Source organism: Manis javanica, chromosome 11 (assembly GCF_040802235.1).
Source record: "Manis javanica isolate MJ-LG chromosome 11, MJ_LKY, whole genome shotgun sequence".
In the NCBI taxonomy this organism is placed as follows: Eukaryota; Metazoa; Chordata; class Mammalia; order Pholidota; family Manidae; genus Manis; species Manis javanica.
The window spans coordinates 102,725,005-102,727,669 of NC_133166.1; positions in this window are offsets into that span (position 1 = coordinate 102,725,005).

Here is a 2,665-nt window from a genome sequence, read left to right on the forward strand (position 1 = left end):
CTTGCTGGGCCTCAGACTCTGCCTGAGAGCTGCCCTCCCCTCGAGGGTAGGTATAGATCCAGACAGAGCAGTGAGGACCCGGGAGCCGAGGCCAGGGGCAGAGGGCCCTGGAGGCTGAGCCCAGGTGTATACAGAAAGGAGAGACCGTCATGTCTCCCCAGCCCTGAACAGGTGTGCAGGCTGTTTCTGTCCCTAGTCCTCAAGGCACTTACTGGCCACTAAGCTGTGGGTAAAGTACTTCGTGGCTTTCCCCTTTGTGGCCCTTGGGGCTTGGTGTGACTGAGAGGAGAGGTCCAAAGTCAAGTCATGATCACAGCAGTAGCAAGCCTCAGCCCATCTGACCAGAGATGACAATCAGAGTCCCCTTGGGCAGGAAGGCACTCTGGGAGTATCCATGGTCTCATCTTCTGCCTCCTCACAAGCTCCTGCACAAGGCTCAACAAGAGGCTGTTCCCATTTCACAAGCTGGCACGTCCTCAGGTCCCCGCTGTCTTACTAACCCTCACTGAGTGCCCTACCCGAGGTCTCGGGCTGCAGGAACATCCATCTGAGTACAGTTCTGTATCCTCCAAACAGGTCTTACCTGCCCGGATTAGGTTTTCCTGGCTGAGTTTTCCTAGTTAAAAGCCCTTTCTGGGTTTCCCAGAGGGTCTGCCTTCCTCCGCTTTGCTAATGGGCCTCAGCAGAAGGAAGACTTAGCTAGGAGTATCTTTGCCTCCGGCACACTTGGGGACAGCAGCCTCCATCCAGTTCCCTGGTTAGGTCCTGCGCCAGACCAGCCCACTCTGGTCCCACATTTAATGTAGACCCCTGTCCCCTTCCCCTTACTCTAAGTCTCAGAGGGTGTCCTACTTTGAGCATCCCCTTCCTGTTAGAGCTGGTCCAGGCGAAGTCACAGCCGTGGGGGCCCAGGATGGATGCCAGACCAAGTGGGGGATCCCCGTTGATGGGAGAACAGTGGCTTAGCTGAGCCTCCAGCACCTGGCATGGGAGGAGGGACAGGAGTAGGTGAGGCAGCTGCAGGGAGGGAGGCCCGGGCCTGGGGCCGGTGGTGGGCACAGTGGTGGCAGAGAGAAGTGTGAGCTTACCTTTTTAAAAATTGGAATGGGAAACAATGTAAACCTGCCCAGGAAAATAGAGCAGGACCTAAATGTTTAAAAAATCATAACAAAATAGAGCTCTAACTGTAAACTACAGAAACTAGGCTCAGGACAGAATGTCTCCTGGAGTCTGCCCACGCCTTGGGCTGGGACCCAGTCGTGCCGTTCACCCCGTGGTCACGCACCCACCCACACCTCTTGGAGCAGAATGCTCATAGCTCACTGCCCTTCCTAACGGGCTGTGGCCGCTCAGCAGAGCCTCCTTCTGGACAGAGCCTGGAACAGGAAGGTAGGACGGGCTGTGTGACCTTGGGACCCTTGGGACGTCCCTAACGCTGTTGACCTCCGATGCCTCATCTGTAAAGGGAAGGACTTGGGCCAGCTGAGCTCTAAAGCATTTTTCAGCTCTGACGTTCTGTGACTGGTGGTATACCCAGAGCCCAATGTAGGAGGTCCCATTTATTAACCCCTTTTCCTCTGGGGAAATGCCAAACAGTGGTCAGAGGCAGCCGGGGGACGGGTCCTGCCAGGTGGTCCAGCTTATTCCTGGGAGCAGGCAGGACCAGCTATCCTTTGCCATTCCCAGAAGACTCCCGACTTGGGGACCTGGGATTAATGCTGCATTTCTCCCCTGGCTTGAGTCAGTGCCGGGAGGGTGGAGTCTGGGGCCTGCAAGCCAAGCTGGAGGAAGCCGGTAGGCGCAGGACCCCCACCCTGGCTCCTGTCTCCTGGCCAATCCTGGGGAGACTGTGTGGGATGGGTCTTGGTGGGGTGAGGCACCTCCCCAAGACAAGCCCTTTAGTCACCCAGCCACATATAGTGGCTCCTGTCACTGGGGGTGACAGGGCCGGGTTGGCAGTGTTGGCTATGAGGGTGACACCTCAACTGTGACTGTGCCTCAGGCCAAGTCTGGTGCCCCTTTCCACCAGGTGTCACAGCTTCTCAAAGCCTTTTCAGCTCCCACCCCCAGCAGCATGGAGTGCTGTCCCCCAAAGCTGCAGGGGCTCAGGCTCCTGGCCTCAGACATCAGGGCACTTGTTTTCAGCCACCTGGCAGGTGGCAGGGGCCTCTAAGGAGTCGTCCAGGACAATGTCAGGGTCCAGCCGGGCTGGCCCTTGAGAAACCAGGAGTGTCCTTGGCTCGAGAGTCTGGCCGCCTCTTAGACCAGGGCATGCTTGGGGTGGTGCTTCGTCCCACTTGAGCCTGCTTGTGTCCAGAGTTCCACCCAGGCTGAGGACTCTGCTTGCAGGGGGCAGGGTCTGTGGTCCCAGGGTGCCGTCTTCACAGATGTGCACATCCAGGGTCAAACCTCCTCCTTCCCATTGGCCTGTTCCTTCCATCTAGGCACCCTAGAGGGCCCAGGCATAGGGCTCAATCTCATCATGGAAGTTAGCCCGGTGCCTCTCAGTTTAAAGAAAAAAAATCCTTGCATGGGCTCTGTCCTGTGGCAGAATATGAAATACCCTACCTCCTGCGAAAAGGGCACTGTGTAAAGTAGGTATTGAAAACCAGCCATTCTCAGGCACAGTGTTGGGCCACTTTGGCATCAGGAAGGGACTGGGACC